At 41.5% G+C, this 22,024-nt stretch overlaps 1 pseudogene; it reads left to right on the top strand.

The window, feature by feature from the left end:
• The first annotated feature begins 3,604 nt into the window (after window positions 1-3,604).
• LOC125099736 (tubulin alpha chain-like) lies at window positions 3,605-21,772 on the top strand (annotated as a pseudogene).
• The last annotated feature ends 252 nt before the right edge of the window (window positions 21,773-22,024 follow it).

Below are 22,024 nucleotides of genomic sequence, written 5' to 3'. Positions count from 1 at the left end.
CCCAGCCAAGTTGTCCCTACTGAGGTCAGAGGAGAACCAGAGGGAACAGTGGGCTGAGACCCAGATGAGTGAAAGTTTGAAGATTTTCAGGAAGGGAGGGACCAGCCCTGTCACGTGCTCCTGGCATGGTTAGTGGCTGACCACTGGATCATACAACATGGAGACATTGTCCCCATGATAGAAACTTTTTCTCTGGTTGGGATGGGTTCAAAAGAGAACAGATGGGGAAGTAAACATACCAAGTGAAGACAACTCTCTGAAGCTTTGCTGACTGTTATTATACCAGGGGAATGCCAATGGAACATTTTATGACCAGGCAACAGCCTTCTTTGAGATCTGGGTGTCATTGCTTTGGAAGTCATGGAAAGTCAAGGTCATTTGTGATTGAATCATTCAAGATGGTGCCTTCCTAGAAAGTTGACTTTCCTCACAGTTTTTCTTATTTGAATGTCCCTTTGGACAAAAACGCATCATGGACTACAAATGCAAAGCTAATGACATTTCCTTCCCATATGAACTTGAGTTTTACATTTATTGATTATAAAAAAAGAGAGCTGGTTGGCTTGATTTGGTGCTGGGCAGGATCCCAGAGAGGGACTTGCTGCTGTAGAACCTCTCCCCCCTTGACTTTCTCCCATTAGTTTCCTGAGAGTTTCATGGAGTGTCTGGTAACAGCTCTGGCTTCCTCCCGTGCCATGTGGTGACCCCGGTCTTGGAACACATTGGCTCCCCGGGTGGGGGGTGGTGGGCGGGAGGGATGAAATCACTGGTGTGCTTAAGTGTCCCCTTTTCCTGAGAGGACTTTCACAGCAAGGGAGTCTGTATTTTTAGAATTAGCATGTTCTGTTTCAGTTTTGTGAACATTCATTTTAAACCTACTATATTTAGTAAAGGTTTAATTATCCACGTAGGGAAACTAGTTTCAAGCTGTCCCTTTTCATTCCTTGCTCATCAAAACAGCCCCCTACAGCTGAGAATGGCAATTTCACCTATACCTGGTGAGGGCGATGGACCGGAAAAATGTCACTGCGGGATGTGGGTGTGAGCAGAGCAGCATGGGCAGCCCCTCTTGGCATCCCCCAGCCCCGCGCCAGTCCCTCCTCTCTCATTGCATCCTCACAGCTGCGGCACACCCTCTCTGGCCTGGAGCTGGTGGCAGCGGCTGTGTATTCCACTGCCAGAGAAGTGTCTTCCCTTCCTATATGGAAATCATGATTAGATTTTTTCCAAAATGACACTCAGGATACAGGATCTCTTTGGGCCATTTATAAGCACATACGATGTTGGGAAGCTGTGCACAAAATGATGACATTTCTTGCATTTTTCAGAGATCCCATTCATTCCTTTGTTTCCTCACTCACTTCTGGCAGGCCCTTCTCTTCTCCAAAGTTGGAGTGCTGAGTTGGGGAGTGGCAGGTGGATACGGGCATGGATGCATTTGATCCATGGAGGCCTCTGGTGGGAGATGGGGCAAGTGCACACTAAAAATGCTCCGAAACATAAATGTAAGATGGTAAATGCTCAATTAGTCATTCAGCAAATATTTATTGACTGGTTGCAGGAGAGCCATGGAGCCTGGAGCAGGTTTAGTGGGAGAAATACAGATGGATATGTTTTTTAAACATATTCTAATAAATGTAAAATTACAGAGTGAGAGCTCAGAAGAGAAGAAATGTGGGCCTATGTAACCAAGGAGCCTCAGGTGTTTGGGTCCTTGGAGGGAAGGGATGCTAGTGCTGAGATCTCCAGTGGTGCTCCCCCCACTGACTGTGATTATGAGTCACCTAGGAAGCTTGCTAAAATGCAGATTCCTCTTCTGAGTCTGGGGTCTAAGTTAGGGCCCAAGGCTCTGCATGTCTAACCAGCTCCCGTCTCCTGCTGATACTACCGGTGCGTGGCTCACGTTTTGAGTACCAAGGACTTGGAAGCGTGGGATACAGCAAAGCACTGGGTGTTTGGGGAAATGAGTTTAACAGGGAGGGACCAGTATATACACAGTCTGAACATTGGTTCTTCTCATCCCCTACTGAGGCACTGGCAAAGTAACTGTTCCCTGCCTTCCATAATCAGTTCTCAGGATAAGTGTCCTCCTGCCAACACATTTCTCCCCTTCAAAGTTACTCTGTGTTCACTTTAAACTTTACCTTTGGTAAACACTGGGGCTTTCATTTAAAAGGACATAAAGAAGATACTTTTCCATTGCTTCTTCGAATTAGCCAGACAGAAAAAAGGAGGGCAGAAATATGTTACCTTTGATAAAACTGAGGACTGACCCCCCAAAAAATAATCTATTGGGAGAGCTGACAATACAGTAGAGATCAAATATGGCTGCAGAAATACTCCCAGTGGGGGTGTTTGCAGATGTAAGTCTCAGACACAGTTGGCAGGAAAGCATTTTCTTACATAGATGGCACTCTGAGGGTCAAAGCCAATTATCTTGGCTTTGGAATCATAGGAATGACAGCTGTTTGTGGTGGTGGAGGAGAACCAGATCTCTGGGCCCTATTTCATTACACAAAAAATTGGGAAAAGCAGAGTCGAATTTAAACATGTAGAAATGCCATTTTTGTCTGTCTCCTGGTGAGACACGAGAGAGTGGACAAGAAGCTGAACTATGTCCTGCTCTCTAGCTGCCCATATTTGTTGGCTGGAGAGAGAGGTAAAAGCTAAAATAAGTTGCATGTGCAGCCTTGTCATAATGAGTTTCTCCCTAAACTCTGGAGAATGCCTGCTAGCCTGTAAGTGTTCATACCCTTCCCAACGTGAACCGGTTCCAAAGTCCAGGAAGGATGCATGTAATTGAGAAATGAACACACAAAGGCAGAACAGAACAGATTTTATGTAAAAATAGTATAAGACAAAAGGAGGGGAGGGGACAATGGATATATATGGCAGAAGGGGATCCTCACAAGAGCAAGTAACCATCAAGATGTTGAGAATTATGACTAAATACAAGGCTAGGAGCTAAGACAACGCTACAATGGAAAGCAGAGCAATTGAGACCTTGTGGAAAGTAATAGTGACATGGCAGGTGGAGACGGAACAACTTGCAGAGTTCAGGAAGGAAGCAGAAGAGAAAAACAAAGCCGTCTTTGAAATGCAAGGATACTGGAATAAACACAGAGGAGGATAGACACTGCTGAGGTCAGTGACGGATAAGTGAACAGGGTTAAGAAAAGCAAGAAAAAATCAACTAGAAATGAACAAACTTAGAATGGATTAAAGAAAATATGAAAGATATGGAAGGGAAAAGAAATGCAACATACACATTATTGGTATCCTTTAAGAAGCCTGGAGATAATAGTAAAGTGCTTTTAGGAAGTAAAATATGACTTGAATCTCCAAATGAAAAGGTTGCACTGTGATTCGGGAAAACCTGATACACAATGAACAACACTGACAGGTTTCTAAGTATTTCCAAACACTGGCCCTCAAAGACAAAGAAAAAGTCATTTAGACAGCAAAAAGCAAACTGCTAAAAGGTCGGGGGGAATCGAGCTGGCATTTTAACAAAACAGATCACACAGTGGAATATCAAAAGCAAGAGAAGGGAATCATAACATAAAATATGAGTACCAGCGTGTGTTACTTACCCAGACTCTTAGCTTATTGCAGAGGGTAACCCGGACCCTGGGTCTGCTCCTGTCACCTGTGCCTGCTAAGCAATAGCCGCCATGCGTGAGTGTATCTCCACCCATGTTGACCAGGCGGCTGTGCAGATCAGCAATGCCTGCTGGGAACTCTATTGCCTGGACCATGGCATCCAGCTCAACAGCCAGATGCCAGGTGACAAGACCGCTGGGGGAGGAGATGACTCCAGCACCTCCTTCAGTGAGACAGGGTCTGGCAGGCTTTGTCCCCAGGGCACTGTTTGTAAATCTGGAACCCACTGTCACCGATGAATTTCACACTGGCACCTACTGCCAGCTCTTTTACTCTGAGCTTCTCATCACAGGCAAGGAAGATACTGCCAATAACTATGCCTGAGAGTGTTACATGGTTGGCAAGGAGACGACTGACTTTGTCTTGGATTGAATTTTGGAAACGGGTCGACCAGTGCACAGATCTTCAGGGCTTCTTGGTTTTCCACAGTTTTGAAGGCGGAACCTCTGTGCCGGTGGAACTTCTCTTGACCAATTATGGCAAGGTGTCCAAGTTGGAGTTCTCATTTATGCAACCCCTCAAGTTTCCACAGCTGGAGTTGAGCCCCTACACCTCCATCCTCACTACCCACACCACCCGGAAGCACTGTGATTGTGCCTTCACAGTGGACAATAAGGTCATCTCTGAAGTCTGTCATAGAAACCTCTGTATGGAACGCCCAGCCTACTCTAACCTTAACCGCCTTGTTAGCCAGATTGTGTTTTCCATCACTGTTTCCCTCAGATGTGATGGAACCCTGAATGCTGATCTGACAGAATTTCAAACCAACCTGTTGCCCTATCTCTATACCCACTTTCCTCTGGCCACATAGGTCCATCATCTCTGCTGAGAGAGCTTACCATGAACCACTTTCTGTATCACAGAAGACCAATGTGTGCTTTGAGCCAGCCAACTAGATGGTGAAAATGGGACTCCCACCATGGTAAATACATGGCTTACTGCCTATTGTGCTGTGGTGTTGTGGTTCCCAAAGATGTCAGTTCTGCCATTGCCACCATCAGGACCAAGCACAGCATCCAGTTTGTGGACTGGCACTCCACTGGCTTCAAAGTGGGCATTAATTATTAGCCTCCCATATGGTGCCTGGGGAGACCTAGCCCAAGTACAGAGTTGTGTGCATGCTGGGCAACTCCATAGCCATTGCTGAGGCCTGGTCTTTCCTGGGCCACAAGTTTGACCTGTTGTATGCCGAGTGTGCCTTTGTTCACTAGTATGTAGGTGAGGACATGGAGGAAGGAAAGTTGACTGAGGCCCGTGAGAACATGGTAGCCCTTGAGAAGGATTATGAGGAGATTGGTGTGGATTCTGTTGAAGGAGAGGGTGAAGAAGAAGGAGAGGAATACTAATTACCGTTCCTTTCAGCATGTTACCCTCACAACTTTAGCTGACAGGGATTCAAGCTTTCTGGTTAGATTGTCTTCATTTTAGCTGTGATCATGTCTTACTTTTCCATGGGTACCTGTAAGATTTTTCCATCATGTTTCAAAGAAAGGCTTTAAGAAAGAAAAAAAAACGAGTACCTAAATTTGACCAAACATATGACCATAAAAATAAATGTTAATTGTTCTACTCACCTATTAAGAGACTCACAGTTACAGAGAGAGTGGAATCCAGTTACGAGTGATACAGGAGGTGTGTGTAAAACAGTGAAGCCCATGAAGGCTGAAGGTGTAGAGAGTTGGGCAGACATTGCAGTAGCGTGAATCCCGCCCCCCCCCCCAATTCAAATGTTGAAGCCTTAATCTCTCTATGTGGTTATATATTGCTGGTAGGGCTTACAAAGAGTTATTAAGGTTAAATGTGTTCCAAAGAGTGGGGCCCTGATCTGATAGAGCTGGTGCCCTTACAAGAAGAGAAAGAGACACTAAAACATTGTCTTTGCCATGTGAAGACACAGAAGGTGGTAGTCCCCAAGCCAGGAAGCGAGATCTTACCAGAATGTGGCTATTTGGCACTCTCATCTTGGATTTTCTAGCCTCCACAGCTGTGATAAAATACATTTTTGTTTTTAGAGTCACCCAGTCTATGGTATTTCTTAGGGCAGCCCAAACCAATGAACAGAGATAAAAAAAGCAAATGCCAATAGAGCAAGAGAGAGGAAGAGAGAAAGCAGCAATCATAACTATATGGTTGTATTCAGAATAAAAAGTATTAAATTAGGTAAAAAGGGCACTTGATAATGGTAAATCATGACGCAATTTAATGTGATAAAAGAGTTGTCATGGAAACCACAGTGCCAATGTTAAAGGAAACAGAAATAGATAGAAATGTTTTAATAATAGAAAACTTTAATTCTTACCTTTTAACTACTGATAGAGAAAGTACAAAAAAAAAAAGCAAGTAAGAATATGGACCCTTTGAATGACATAATGAATAAGCTAGCTTTTACAGATACACATTAAGGCATGTACTCAGAAAACATTGTACTGTGCTTTCATGTATCATTGAAGAAGTCATGCAAATTATATATCAAGCTGTAAAGAAAATTGCAATCAATTCTCCCAAGTAGAAATAGACAATATTTTCTGACAATGGAATGAAATAAAAAATTAATAATAAAAACAGAAGAAAAAAACACCTTACCTTTTGGAAACAAAAGAACACTGTTTAAATTCTTAAAACTGAAATTGCAAAATATTTAGAAAAAAAAAATTAAAACAACATACTGGAGACTGAGATCTCGGTAAAGCAGCATTTAGAGTAAAATTCATAGCATTAAATATTTAAAAATTAAGAATCAAAGTAAGTGAATTTTAAACATCAAATACCATAATTTATAAAATAATGTGCATTGGGGAAAACGGAATAAAACATTAATAAAGAGGGGCACCTGGGTGGCTCAGTGGGTTAAGCCTCTGCCTTTGGCTTGGGTCATGATCCCAGGGTCCTGGGATCGAGCCCCACATCAGGCTTTCTGCTCAGCAGGGAGCCTGCTTCGCTTCCTCTCTCTGCCTGCCTCTCTACTTGTGATCTCTCTCTCTATCAAATAAATAAATAAAATCTTTAATAATAATTAATAAAGATAAAAGCAAAAGTTAATGAATTAAAAGAATTTTTAAAATGGCAAAACTAAGTCTCCAAGTTGCATCTGAATAAAATATTAAAACTGTTGGTTATTCTCATTTTTTTGAAGTTAAAAAAATTAATTTTACTTTCAGTATGGTTATATACATTGTTACAGTTTCCAGTGTACAATATAATGAATCAACAATTCCATATATTACTCAATGTTCATCAGGATGAGTGTACTCTTAATCCATATCATCTGTTTTATCTATTCCCCATCTATTTGCCCTCTAGTAACCATCAATTTGTTCTTTGTAGTTAGGAATCTATTCTTTGGTCCCTTTCCCCCTCTTTGTTCATTCTCTTTCTTAGAGTGACATGTGAGTAACATCACGTGGTATTAATATTTCTCTGACTTACTTTGCTTAGCCTCATACTCACTGGCTCCATCCAGGTAATTGAAAATGACAAGATTTCATTCTTTTTTATGGCTTAGTAATATTCCATTGTATATATATTCTTTATCCATTCATTGTTCAATGGACACTTAGGTTCTTCCCACAATTTAGCTATTGTAAATGATGCTAAAGTAAACAGAGGGGTGTGCATATTCTTTTGAACTAGTGTTTTTGTATTCTCTGGGTTGTAGGAAAATATATTGAACATAAATTTGCTGTATTAATGACATATGTATTAGTGTGGCGTTAATTATATTCACAGTGTTATACAGTGATCATCACTATTTTCAAGATATTTTCATCACGCTAAACAGCAACTCTGTACCCATTAAGCAATAGCTCTCCATTCTCCCTTCTCCCAGCTCATGGTAAATGCTAATATTGTTTTTCTCCATGAATTTGCATATTCTAGGTATTTCCTCTAAATGGAATCATACAAGATCTGTCCCTTTTTGTCTGGCTTATTTCATTTAGCATGATGTCCTCAAGGTTCATCCACTTCGTAACATAGATCAGACCTCCATGCCTTTCTATGTCTGAACAATATTCCTTGTATGTATAATCACATTTGTTTACGCACTCATCTGTTGGTGGATGTTTGGAATGCTTCCACCTTTTGGCTACTGTGAACAGTGTTGCAACATTCATTAATTTTTGCCAGGGAAAAGGCAGAAATGGGTGAAATAAAAAAAAAAAGAATCAAGAAATAATCTCAGAAATTAAAGAAACTGATAGGAGATGTTTTTGGTCAACCACCCAAATAAATTTTTAAAAACTTTGATTAAAGGGCAGCGGGGTGGCTCAGTGGGTGGGGTCTTCAGCTTGGGTCATGATCTCAGGGTCCTGGGATCAAGTCCCACATCAGGCTCTCTGCTCAGCAGGGAGCCTCCTTCCCTCCACCCTGCCTGCCTCTCTGCCTACTTGTGATCTCTGTCTGTGAAATAAATAAATAAAATCTTTAAAAAAAACTTTGATAAAAATATTTAATTCTAGAAAAGCTAAAGTTCTAAGGTTGGCCCCAGAAGGGTTTGAAAGCTTAAAGAGATGAATTATACTAGAAAAAAAAAAAAAGAGAGAAGTTGGGGGGAGCTGGCTCTCTCTTCACCTATGACGTACAAATATTTTCCCAAGGAATCTCTTTTGATCTTTTTGTTATAATTTTTTAATTAACATATAATGTATTATTAGCCCCAGGGGTATGGGTCTGTGAATCACCAGGTTTACACACTTCACAGCACTCACCATAGCACACACCTTCTCCAATGTCCATAACCCAACCACCCTCTCCCTCCCCATCTCCTCCTGGCAACTTTCAGTTTACTTTGTGAGATTAAGAGTCTCATATGGTTTGTCTCCCTCCCAATCCCATCTTGTATCATTTATTCCTTTCCTATCCCCCAAACCCTCCACTTCCTGATATGAGGAAGTGATCTCCACTTCCTCATATCAGGGAGATCATATGATAATTGTCTTTCTCTGATTGACTTATTTCGCTAAGCATAATACCCTCTAGTTCCATCCACATTGTTGCAAATGGCAAGATTTCATTTCTTTTGATGGCTGCATAGTATTCCATTGTGTATATATACCACCCCTTCTTTGTCCATTCATCTGTTGGTGGACATCTAGGTTCTTTCCATAGTTTGGCTATTGTGGACATTGCTGCTATAAAAATTTGGGTGCACGTGCCCCATCGGATGACTACATTTATATCTTTGGGGTAAATACCTTGTAGTGCGATTGCTGGGTTGTAGGGTAGCTCTATTTTCAACTTTTTGAGGAACCTCCATGCTGTTTTCCAGAGTGGTTGCACCAGCTTGCATTCCCACCAACAGTGTAGGAGGGTTCCTCTTTTTCTGCATCTTCACCAACATCTGTCATTTCCTGACTTGTTAATTTTAGCCATTCTGACTGGTGTGAGGTGGTATCTCATTGTGGTTTTGATTTGTATTTCCCTGATGCCGAGTGATGTGGAGCACTTTTTCATGTCTCTGTTGGCCATCTGGATGTCTTCTTTCATGTCCTCTGCCCATTTCTTGATTGCATTATTTGTTCTTTGGGTGTTGAGTTTGATAAGCTCTTTATAGATTTTGGATACTAGCCCTTTATCTGATATGTCATTTGCAAATATCTTCTCCCATTCTTTCAGTTGTCTTTTGATTTTGTTAACTGTTTCCTTTGCTGTGCAAAAGCTTTTGATCTTGATGAAGTCCCAATAGTTCATTTTTGCCCTTGCTTCCCTTGCCTTTGGTGATGTTTCTAGGAAGATGTTGCTGCGGCTGAGGTCGAAGAGGGTGCTGCCTGTGTTCTCCTCAAGGATTTTGATAGATTCCTGTCTCACATTGAGGTTCTTCACCCATTTTTGAGTGTATTTTTGTGTGTGGTGTAAGGGAATGGTCCAGTTTCATTTTTCTGCATGTTGCCATCCAATTTTCCCCACACCATTTGTTGAAGAGACTATCTTTTTTCCATTGGACATTCTTTCCTGCTTCATCGAAGATTAGCTGACAATAGAGTTGAGGGTCTATTTCTGGGCTCTCTGTTCTGTTCCACTGATCTATGTGTCTGTTTTTGTGTCAGTACCATATTGTCTTGATGATGACAGCTTTGTAATAGAACTTGAAGTCTGGAATTGTAATGCCACCAACTTTGGCTTTCTTTTTCAACATTCCTCTGCCTGTTTGAGGTCTTTTCTGGTTCCATATAAATTTTAGGATTATTTGTTCCATTTCTTTGGAAAAAATTGATGGTATTTTGCATTAAATGTGTAGATTGCTTTAGGTAGCATAGACATTTTCACAATATTTGTTCTTCCAATCCATGAGCATGGAATATTTTTCCATTTCTTTGTGTCTTCCTCAATTTCTTTCATGAATACTTTATAGTTTTCTGAGGACAGCTTCTTTACCTCTTTGGTTAGGTTTTTTCCTAGGTATCTTATGGTTTTGGGTGCAGTTGTAAATGGGATTGACTCCTTAATTTCTCTTTCTTCTTTCTTGCTGTTGGTGCATAGAAATGCAACTGATTCCTGTGCATTGATTTTATATCCTGCCACTTTACCGAATTCCTGTATGAGTTCTATCAGTTTTGGAGTGGAGTCTTTTGGGTTTTCCACATAAAGTATCCTATCATCTGTGAAGAGTGACAGTTTGACTTCTTCTTTGTGGATTTGGATGCCTTTTATTTATTTTTGTTGTTGTTGTTGTTGTCTGATTGCTGAGGCTAGAACTTCTAGTACTATGTTGAATAACAGTGGTGATAGTCGATATCCCTGCTGTGTTCCTGACCTTAGGGGAAAAGCTCTCAGTTTTTCCCCATTGAGAATGGTATTCGCTGTGGGTTTTTCATAGATGGCTTTGATCATATTGAGGTGTATGTACCCTCTATCCCTACATTGTGAAGGGTTTTGATCAAGAAAGGATGCTGTACTTTGGCAAATGGTTTTTCAGCATCTATTGAGAGTATCATATGGTTCTTGTTCTTTCTTTTATTAAGGTATTGTATGACATTCATTGATTTGCGGGTGTTGAACCAAACTTGCAGCCCAGGAAAAAATCCCACTTGGTCGTGGTGAATAATCATTTTAATGTACAGTTGGATCCTATTGGCTAGTATTTTGGTGAGAATTTTCGCATCTGTGTTCATCAAGGATATTGGTCTATAATTCTTTTTTTTTTTTTTTAGATTTTATTTATTTATTTGACAGACAGAGATCACAAGTAGGCAGAGAGGCAGGCAGAGACAGAGAGAGGAGGAAGCAGGCTCCCTGCTGAGCAGAGAGCCTGACTCGGGGCTCAATCCCAGGACCCTGGGATCATGACCCAAGCCAAAGGCAGAGGCTTCAACCCACTGAGCCACCCAGGGGCCTCTGTAATTCTTTTTTTTTTTTTTTTTTTTTTTTTTATGGGATCTTTGTCTGGTTTTAGGATCAAGGTAATGCTGGTCTCATGAAATGAATTTGGAAGCTTTCCTTCCATTTCTACTTTTTGGAATAGTTTCAGGAGAATAGGAATTAATTCTTCTTTAAATGTTTGGTAGAATTCCCCTGGGAAGCCATCTGGCCCTGGGCTCTAGTTTGTTGGGAGATTTTTGATGTCTGCTTCAATTTTCTTACTGGTTATGGGTTTGTTCAGGTTTTCTATTTCTTCCTGGTTCAGTTGTGGTAGTTTATATGTCTCTAGGAATACATCCATTTCTTCCAAATTGTCAAATTTGCTGGGATAGAGTTTCTCATAATATGTTCTTGTAATTGTTTGTATTTCTTTGGTGTTGGAGCCCTTTTGATCTTAATCAGTTGATCACTCCATTGGTTTTCAAGCTTTTCTAGATCAAGAAAAGCCACTGTTTTTTATGAGGTAAAGGTGATATGAGTGCCAAAATCTGCCATGAAACAACAATAGAAAGGAAAAAACCTGTAGATTGATGTCTCTTGTGACTATTAATGTAAAGGTCTTTGGTAAAATATTAGCAAACAAACAAGACATGACAAGATCCAGAGTGACAATAAAAGAATAATTAAACATGACCAAGTGAGGTTGATTTCAGGAAAGGCAAGCTAGTTTAGTATTTGGGAAACTTATGAATGGAATTCACTACAATAGTGTATTAAAACAGCAAAAGCAAAGCCAGGCACTCAACGTTCATGGCTCCTGAAAATGTTGTAAAAGTAAAATCCAATATTGATTATGGAAAAACACCTCATAAAATAGAACTAATTTTATGTTGTCTTAATATAACATATTTATCTTACCTCAAAAATCAGCTCATGCCTCAAGGGAAAATAATAGAAATATTCCCATTAAATCAGGACAAAGATGTCACTACCATCACATTTTTGAACACTGATCATGAGATATTTGCCAGCATTTTAGATAAAAGAAATATGAGATATATAAATTAGAGAGGAGGAGTTATAATAACCATATTTTCAAATAATATGACTGTACCTAGAAAACAAAACTCACTGAAAGATCACTGCCAGCAGTGATCATGGAATCAGCTGAGAATGGAATAGTGTAGGTTAATTAAAAAAAAATATATATATATATATATCAGGGGGAGGAGCAAGATGTCAGAGAAGTGGGAGACCTATATTTTGTCTGGTCCCAGGAATTCAGCTAGATAGTTATCAAACCATTCTGAACACCTACAAACTCAACAGGAAATTGAAAAAAAGAATAGCAGTGATTCTACAAACAGAAAAGCAACCACTTTTTGGAATAGTTACACGGAAAGATGCGACATTAACTTGTTTGGATCCTGAGGCTGGATGGGTGATGATTATTATCAAAAAGATTATCAGCAGCCCTCCTAACTGATGGTCACACAAGGATGTGTGTGACACATCCTATGGGTGTGGAGAGCCCTTGGTATCACTGTGAACTTGGACATCCTCTGGAGTTTTCTTTGAAAGGAGCACCCGTTGGGGCACCTGGGTAGCTCAGATGGTGAAATATCTGCCTTCAGCTCAAAGATCTGGATGATCTCAAAGACCTGGAATCAAGGCCTCCCCTGCTCAGCGGGGAGCCTGCTTCTCCATCTTCCTCTACTACTCTCTCTGCTTGTGCTCTCTCTGTCACATAAATAAGTAAATAAATAATCTTAAAAAACAAAGAAACAAACAAATCAATAGTCCTTATCCATACAAGACACAGCTACTGGTATCAGGATACAAGGCAGAAAAGGACCATGTGTCTAGAGAAGCCAGCCAATCATGAATATCCCATGGAAAAATAAAAAGGGTGGAACAGCCAGGGAAAGCCCTGACTCCAGATAGTAATGAAAATGCTCTGATGAACATATATTATAAAGCTAAAATGATTAAAGCTTCCTGATACTGGGGTGGAGATAATTACATCAATGGGACACAAGAGAAGGTTCACCACTTTTTGTGGATCACAAAAAAAAAAAAAAAAAAAAGAAATTGAAAATTACTCTTCTGTGTGTCTTATATAAATGTTCACAAAAATGTATGTATATACTTGTGTGTGCATAGAACAGCTTTGGAAGTATATTCAAGAACTGTAACAGTTGTTGAGTGGCTGGGAGATAGAGGTGGGAGGGGTGTTATATTTCACCGTATTTTCTTGTCTAACTTTTGAATTTTCTACCATTTATGGTATTATCTCTTCACAGATGTTACTCTTTTTTCTCCAAACCAACACAGGATATGAATAAGGTAAAAAATATTGAGGGTGAGTAGGGAATGATGTGCTGGGATCACTCCTGTAAGGGTTCTGAACTGCTGAACCCCCATACTCAAACACCTAAGAGAAGCTTCAGAGATTCATAACAGAGGGGACACACTGATATTAGAGTTTTATCCTTTTCCAAGTTTTTTCCATTCTGGCCTTCCATCCTTCCATTCAATCTCCAGTTGGAGGCCAGAGGGCGCCTTGTTTGTGGGGGCTTAACCCTTACCTCCATTAACTCCACTTAGCTGAAGCTTGTGTTCCTTTCCTGATAAAACCCAAGTAGTGGTCCAATAAACACGTGGTGAGGGGTTTGCAGACACGGCTTGGAGAAAAGTCCCCTAGGTTCCTCTTGACAGATTCCTGCCCCAAACCCCTTCTATATGGAAACTCTGGAGCTGCCCATCCCTGTCTGCTGGCCCATCTCCAAGACAAAGGGAAGTCATCTTCTGAGAAAACACTGTAATTTATTGGTCAGTAAGAAGAATGCTACATGTGTATTTAACTTTGATTTTAGATGGTAACTCAAACATGGATGTGTGTATCTTGCCCTTTTTGAGTATTCCCATCCACAAGGCCTTTGATAAGAAGTAGAGGAAATGGCTAAGCAGGATAAATTCCAGTTTCAAAGTTCCTTTCTTGTCCTTTCCCTTTTGGGGAAAAGGCCATGTAAGCTAAGAATGGCAGCTGTGTCTTGAGTCAAACATTTGCTAACAATCTATCACGAACACAGGTCTGTACTCAGTCACTAGGCACACACTTGTACTAGGAAGGAAGAAGGGCTCTAGGATGAGGACTGTTCCCCAAAAGTGCCCTCCCACCAGTTTCTTAAATTGAAAATCTAAGGTGAGGAGAGCTCAGGGTGTCTTCAAGTTGCTAGAGCAAAAAGACCTCTCTAAGGGAAGCACGAATAAAACCTGACTTTCTACTTGGGGAACACTTACTTAAGTCCAAGCTCTTGTGTGCTCAGTTTGTGGCTTTGTTTTTTACTTTTCTTCTTTTAACAGAAAACAGTTTGTTATTTTAGCCACCAGGCCTTTCGTTTGTTATAACCAACTGTGAAAGAAACTCATTTCAACTTTTTTCCGAAAATGGGTTAAAAACCAATTAGAAATCAGAAGCTTCCTCCCATGAGAAAAATTGCACCTGGATTTTCCCTTTATATTGTGTTGATATTTCACTTTAAGTTCTGAGAGCCAAAGGTGCCAAGATAAGCAATCTGACATGTTTAATTTATTGTGTTCTTTATACAGCAGCAAAAATGCTCTTCCTGAAAAATCATTTTGCTGAACTCTCCTTGCTCAGATCTACGCAGCTGCCCACACCATTGATTTCCCACAGCCCTCACTGTCATGTCTGTTTCCTCTCCTCCTCGGAAGCTTCCTCTCTGTCAGCAGGATTCCTGTTCCCCTTCATCTCCAACTAGATGTGTGGCTAAGAGCCAGTCACTTGACTCTCGTGGTCTCTTTGTCCTGGGGTGTCTCAGAGGCAGGGTGGAGGTGTCCTTCGGCATTTGGAAATAAAGCAGCAGAAAAGCTTGCTATTGAGAATAACCTGCACTGGTTGTGGGGGGGGGTTCCCCATAACTGAGGAAGGAAAGCTAGTGGTGAGCAAGCAGATTTAGTGCTAACGTTGTTGCCACATGATTCAGGGAAGAAACATGTATCGTTCAAAATAGAAACAGAATTTTTTTTTTTTTCCAAAGGTACTCCTGCATCCATCCTTCTTTTCCTCTTCATACTGAATTGATTCCAAAATTTCAAATAGCACTAGAGGAAGGCATAAGATTTTTGTGGCTTTCCAAGGGCTGCTTTTTTTTTTTTTTTTTTCTTTTTCTTTTGAGTGACTTAAGGATTTCTAAGTTACTTTCCAGCTTGGAAAATCATATGACCTGTGAACATGTGCCTTTCCTCAGCTCAAGAAGCCATTTAAAGCAGATTTATCTGCTTCATGCAGGCTCTGCTTACTCCCCTCTACAGCCATCTCCTCCATCCGAAATATTCTTCTTTGACATTTCTCACAAACCATGAGTCTCCTGGCTTCTCTGCTGGAGAGGAACGATTCCATCTGGACTGGACCACTTCATGCAGCCTGGGAGTCTTCTTATCTTTAAGGTATGGGGCAAAATGTAGATGAGCCTAGCCACGGTGGTAGGAAGAGTAGTTTTAGCAATAAAAACAAAGCTAAGACTTGTGTGATAACAGCAGTTCACAGTTGTTGAGCCCCTTTTCTGGGCTAAGCACTCTGTGTTCGTTATCTTACTGATTCTTCACAATAACCTGGGAGGTGGGTATTATTATTCACCTGGGTTTTTTTTTTTTTTTTCCAGAAGGGGAGACTGAGGCACAGGGAGCATTATGCGACTTGGTTGAGACGGTGACTAGTGGAATCAGGCTTCCAATGGAGGCCTTTTGACTTCCACGACCTACGCTTTTCCCGCCGTTCAGGAATAGTTACCTGTGCGCGTTCATGTTGTTTTTAAGCTGTGTCTGTTAGATCTTTCTCAGGAGACTCCTGGAAGTCAGGTCGTGTCTCCTTTTATACCCTGTCCCAGTGCTATAATAATAACTAAGCGAGTAATTTCTTGCTGCCATTACCTCTTAGGGGAAAAGTATTTTCAAGCAAGCTGAACTGGGCCGGTTACCTTCAGATGAATTTTCCCCAATAGCAGAGTACATGCCCCAGGCCATCCGGGTGATGCTGAAGGATTTGAAGGTTTTGTTCAAGTTGTTTCTCTTTGTCATTTCATGGCCATACTTCTGAGTGTTTGAACTAATAGGGAATCTGAGTATGAAATATATGGACAGCTCACTTAGAGTTATGTTAAGAGGTAATAAAGATTTTAGAGTCATTTCCAGCATGATAAGATCAGTGTCCTGCACTGAGTTATTTTGGTGTATCAATTTCAGCTTGTTTTAATGGCCTTTGGTCTCCTGCTTAATGTCAGTTGAGGCAACAGATTAATTCCCCATAAACAGTGGCTCATCATGTCTTGTTGCTTAATTCTGGGTTTTATGGAGAACTGGGAGAGATATTTATCGATTAAAGCAAATGACTATGTTGTATCTTCTAAAGCCGTTGGGGTCAATGTCTTGCTTTAGCATCTGAAAAACTTTTTATGCAATCAAGTGATCAACAAATGTATCTTGATGAGAGTGGTGATGATCCTGGGGTAAGTGTTAATTTTAGATGTCTTAAAAAATGCGAGTCTTGAGAGTAGTCCAGTTATTAAGTCATGTTTGGGTTGTATTATGTCAGAGGGAAATAAACAGGAAGGAACATTTTAATAGTGCAAAATTTCTCTGAGATATTAAAGATCGAAGAAGGCCACAATTGGCCACTTTCTTTAAATCACAATGCTACGTGGCATTTGGTTTCTTATCTCTATCTGGGTCAGGAAGAGCTGTGACTCCTATCGATTCTTCACCTTTCATCTCATTCAGAAAAATGTGAACATTTCTGGTTTTACTTCTCTCTTTCAATCTTCTACCAATTTTGGAAAACGACTTGCTGCCTGTCAACTTAGAGTAAGGCAGCCAAAGAGAGGAAAGGACAAGGTAAGTGTAAATGTTTTCATAGTTACTCCTTGCCCTGGCTACGGGCCCTGGCTCCCCACTTGTTGGTTTTCTGTTATCCTAATTTTGTGTTACACACGTGTGTTGGATAGTAAGTACCTGAGGGCTGGAAGCACATTATCTAGATTCGAATCCATTGTGTGCCATTGGCCTAGCTTACCTGTAAGATGGGGACAGTAGTACCTCCTGTAGGTGGCAGACATGATGCCAAGCGCCAGGACAGGGTCTAACTCCTTGCTCATGGTCCCCAGTGTCCGTTATGATCATTTTCTTTTCCCTTGAAGTGCTGGGTTCTTGGCCTGCGATCTCTGTCCCTTTTACTATATTCTACATAATGTAGTCAGATGCATTTTCAAACAGTGTCGCTTTGATGATGTTGTTGTTGTTATTAGCTGTTTAAGAAAAAAAATTCACTGGAATCCCATGGCTATGAAATGAAATTCCAAATTCTCATTGTGGCATTCAGGGTCTTCTATAATCTCACCAGAACCCCTCCCTTTGACGTTCTATCCCTCCACTGCTTAGCATGCCTTGAGTTGTAGCCACAAGGCTGACGAGCACGCTGGTGATTCTGACACATGTAGTCTCAAATGTGGGTCCTGTTGCTTTAGTGTTAGCCGGCATGCTCTGTCTACTGTATTGCTTTGCCCGTTTAATGTCTACATCTTATTTCTCCAAATGTTATTTGCCTCGAGGACAAGAACTTGGTCTTTGTATCTCCGCAGGAAAGAGTTAACATAGCAGGCCTCAGACCTCTACTCTTGGAAAGGCCTGATGGCAAGGTGGGCTCTTGGCTGGTCTCTAGGAACCTGGTTCTCTGAGTGCTCTCGGTCTACACATAACTGATGGGTATGGTGCGTTGTGCCTGGAGTTTTGTGTACCACTCTAGTCTGTCCTTGAACACCTGCTTGTCCCTGGGAGTCTGGAAATTTTTAATGTGCTAGGAAGAAAGTACCTACATGACCAGCAGTAAGAAACCTTGGGCACTGAGTCTTTAAGGGGCTGCCCTAAGGAGCTGAATCCTTGTACACATGTTGCTGCATTTTGGCTGCAGTGGGCTGTGTTCTATCTGTGACCTCTCATGGGAAAGAGAGAGCATAAGGAAGCCTGTATATGGACTCCTCCAGGATCACCCTCTGTCTTTTCTTCTTATGAACTGGCTGTGTGTCCTTACTATATTGCTGCATAGAATCTCAGCTGTAAGAGCAATAGGCTGAGTTCTGGGAGTTCTTGTAGTGAATGTCTAAGTGTCAAGGTGGTCTTGGGCCCCTTAACTCTGTCCTTTCCAAAACAGTTCTTAGAGTACATGCTCACTAAATACTTGGTGATCAGCTGTGATGAGTCTCTTAACATTGCAGATGCTTAAACAATTTAAACTCTTTTCTTCGTACCATTTCCTGTTCATTTCAGCAACTGTAAGTTGTATCTGTGTACGAATAGGCCAAACTTTGTAATGTATGATAGACTCACCCTGCTCTTGCCCTATCTTCCAAGAATGGTTCGGGTTTTGCTTATCTATTTTCTTTTCCTTCCCCCCATTTCAAGCAAGGTTTGCTATTGCCAAACCAGTTCTTTTGGGCTTTTGTGATGCAGCATCAAGGGGAGAGATAGAAGGAATGAGCTTTGGGGACCAGATCTGGAAGAAACGTTTGGTGGGGGGATTCTGAAGAGGAGAGGTGCTTGAAAGAGCACGTGTGAGGTGAAGTCACCACATGAACAGAAGGGGGGCTTTATGAATTGTTGATGTGCACTAACCTTCCTTGTAACACTGCTTGAGAAAGGGAGAAAGAGAATTTGTTGTTTGGAAATTACTTCTGGGTTGCTTCTGAGTTGTAGTCTCTGAAGGTGACCATGCCTAAGACCAAATCATGGTTCACAATTGAGGTTTTCAGTTTTTCATAGATTGTGCTTGAGGACGGGAACCATTGCATTTGTAGTTCTGAATTCCCTGTGCAAATCCCCAGTACGTTCTGGATGATACTGACTGACTGTCTCATTCCTAGCCATTGTTTGAACACTTTCAACGTGCCGGGCTCCAAGTGTGGGGATACAGAGATGAACAAAAAGAAGTCCTCGCCACATCACAGAGGGGAGCCTGACTTGCACATACACACATTTCCAATTCCACGTGTGGAATACTGGTGGGAGAGTATGGGAGCCCAGAGGAGAGCATCTCTAATGCTTAGCCAAGCATTGTTCCCATGTAGGCTCCATGATGCACAAGGAAAAGAAAACCTGGTCCTTACCTAGTTGAAGTAACAACTAGAAGAGTTTAGAGAAAAGGTACATGGCATGTGTGATGGGGAAGGAGGCCTCTAAGAGAAGGAAAGACATCTGGATGTGTTTTTGGAGCCTCAGCAAAGTGGCAGAGCTTAGCAGAATTCACTAAGGTCTAAGGTTTAGACCTCAGCCTTTCAGGTCCCGAAACTTGACTTGGTTTGATTTGAGTTTCTTGAGAGAGCATCTGCTGCTTAAGTGAGGAGTCCTATGATCAGCTAATGAGACTGATGTGTCAAGGAGAATGACATATTTCTGATGACAAAGACATCTGTCCCAGAAACCACAATACTCATCAGCTTGATCATCACATTCTATTCCAACTGAAAGACCTTAAGGCAAACCAGGCTTGATGTGCACTGAATCAGGACTAAAGGAGTCTGTTAAATGACTTGCATGTTTTATGCTGGGGTAAAGTGGAACATGGACATCTATATTCGGAATAGCCATGGCCAAATGATGTTAAACTCAGAATTGAATGATCAAGACTCCTTTGCACCCCGGGAGAGCTTGAGTGAGCACGATCTACATTTGCCTCTGTGGCCTCACTTTTCTAGGATGATGTAAGTGATAAGCATTCCTTTTGTGTCCTTTTTTTAAGGACATGTGAGTGTTTTTCATTGTGCTGTAAGACAAGCTCTGTTTATCTGGAAGCCATTGACTCTCTTTAAGGTGATAATACCTATGTCACCATTTGATTGTGATTATTAATTTTAAAATAGTTTAAATCACGAGCCTTGGAGGGTGTTCTGATGTCCATTTTGGGAGGTTTGGCAGAGCAGGGCCATCCCATAGTACCCACCATGCACCTGCAGTGGAGGAGCCCAGACACAGGGACCCCTTTACACGTAATAGTCTTGAATTTCATTGGATAGTTTATGTTGCACTGGTCAGGTATCACAACTTATTTTTTTTCTCACTGTGTAAATATCAGTTTCAGCTGCTGGTCCTTATCTTTCTTTAGCAGCTGCCTACTTGATCTCCATAGAATTAATTAACATTAATAATTTTTGCAAATATTCTGGCACTTACTAACTTGGAAGTGCCATCCCTTAGAAAAACATGCCATGCAGTGGTTAAAAATCATCAATTCACAGACTGCCTGTGACTTTTCACTGTATATTTATCAATACTTACTTTGTCGAGTTAGGGACTTGCCCAAGATCACACACCTAGTTGGTAGTGGACTTGCCATAGCTTTGCGACTCATTCTTTTGTATGTATAATATTGCATGTTTCCTTTGTATTATGTGCCAGAATCTCTTTGAAAGGGAACATGTGTTTACTGAGTCCAGGTGTTTGTATCTTGTTTTTTTTTTTTTTTTTTTTTTTTTTGGTACTATGAGTGCCTAGCACACAGCCTAGGGATGAAAAAAAGATTTGTTGGATAAATGATTACATGATACCAGCAAAAAGGACAAAACCTTAGGTTTCTTCTTGGTCCACATGAGATGTTTCTCCCACTTCATCACATAGAAAGAATAAAGAGCATATTCATTATTCATTCAGCACCTATTACGCTTGAGGCAATCTCCTAGGTGCCATACTGAACAAAGACAGTAAGGACAAAAGCGCTGTTGCAGAGATACAGAGACCATAAGGGAAAACATCGAAGTGACTAATACTAATGCATGGCACAAGTCAAGTGCCTTAAAGGACACACAAAGGCATGATGATCACACCACAGAGAAGGGAAATATCACACCTTGTGGGAGAATGAGAGAAGGCTTCTTGGGGGAGGTGATTTGTCCTGAATTTAGGAGCAGCATCTAGATTTCAGAGATAAAAATAAACTCCTAGATTGGGAGGGCGGGGTGGGCAAAGGGTGGAGGAGGAAATAGGTGAATGTGTATTGGAGTGCTCCAGGAAGTCTCCCTTAGGTGGTATGTGAGGGGCAGTGCAAGTGTGTGGAGGGCAGTGGAGCAAGAATGGAAAGTCAGGGTAGTTCCTCGGCATTGTTGGCTTGTCCAGGCTCAGGGGCTTGCACTTGGTTCATGTATGAGAGTGTAGACTACAGGTTATTAGGCAGCAGTGGGTGGGTTGGTTTTGAGGGGCAGGGAGATAAGTTGGGAGGGGATTGCAATGATTGAGGAATAGGTAGGGAGCAGTGAACCACAAGGTGGCAGCAGAGATGAAAAGGAAGGGGCTGTATGGTAGCCTGAGGGTATTATCTGGGAAATGCAAGAGCAAGGAGCCATTCACAGTAGGCATTTCCCACTTACCACAACTTGTTAAGATTATCTTTACAAATACTCATCTCATTTGCCTATGAGATCCTAGAGGACAGGGCCCATGTAATATTCATGTCCTAAAACGGACATGGCCGGTGTGTGGGAAATGCTTGTTGGATAAATGAATGGATGTTGGGAGGGCTTGGTAATGGAGGCAGAGTGCTGGTGACATGTTTCTTTGGGGACTGCTGGAATTTGGGGGGTGTGGTCCATTTTTCTGATGCACTTTCTGGAAACAGATGACAGAACTGGAGAACACTTACAAGCTGATGCTTAAGTGGGGGCGAGATAAAAGGTGTGGTATACTTGAGTTTAGTATGCAGTAACTTCTTTCAAGACATCTGGTGAGCCTGGAAGAAAGTGCAGCAGGTGTCCATCAGGGAGACAGGAATGTGGAAGAAAGTTTGGACAGAAGGGGAGGACTGGGTGGAACGTGTGGTCTGTTTTAGCCAGGGAAAGCTGGAGGGGAGGAGGCGTAGCCTAATGAGAAGTGGGAAAGCCAGGAGTTGAGCATTTTAGAGTCTGAAGTCAGACTGCCTGAATTCAAAGGCTGGCTGTCCTGATTCATTGTGTGGTTTCGGTGACTTCACTTTCTCTGGACTCAATTTCCTCTTCTACAGAGG

Source organism: Lutra lutra, chromosome 5, assembly GCF_902655055.1.
Source record: "Lutra lutra chromosome 5, mLutLut1.2, whole genome shotgun sequence".
Taxonomy (NCBI): domain Eukaryota; kingdom Metazoa; phylum Chordata; class Mammalia; order Carnivora; family Mustelidae; genus Lutra; species Lutra lutra.
The sequence above is the reverse complement of the archived record's forward strand: the minus strand, read 5'-3'. Positions and strand labels throughout refer to the sequence as shown.